Consider the following 478-nt stretch of genomic DNA (forward strand, 5'->3'; position numbering starts at 1 on the left):
AAGAAGTAATAACAAAACATAATAAAATACTATATAAGATAAGACTGAAACATTACAACCAAGTTGGACATGTCTATCCAACAGAAGGAGAGAGACTCAAGAGATGGCACAAGAATGAGGGAGTGGACATCACACCACAGAAATCCCATAGAAATCTGAAAGCTATAATATTATACAGAGGACTTGGTGCAAACCCATGTAGGGCCTGTGCTTGCTTCAGTCCATGTGATTTCATAGGAGATTTCCTTAGTTGACTTAGAGGTCTTGTTCTCTTGTTGTCTCCCATTTTCTCTGCTCTTCTACTCTTTCTGCCGTGTTTTCCATGGGGTCTCCTGAATTTTGGAGAGAGAGATTTGATGGAGGCATCCCATTGGAAGCAATGTGTTCCCAAGGTCTGTCTCTGTTTCTCTGTTTCTGTCTGCCAGTCTCTCTGTCTCTGTCTCTCTCTGTCTCTCTCAGTGTATCTCTCAGTCTGTCT

The sequence above is a fragment of the Mastomys coucha genome, unplaced genomic scaffold (genome assembly GCF_008632895.1).
Source record: "Mastomys coucha isolate ucsf_1 unplaced genomic scaffold, UCSF_Mcou_1 pScaffold20, whole genome shotgun sequence".
Lineage (NCBI taxonomy): Eukaryota > Metazoa > Chordata > Mammalia > Rodentia > Muridae > Mastomys > Mastomys coucha.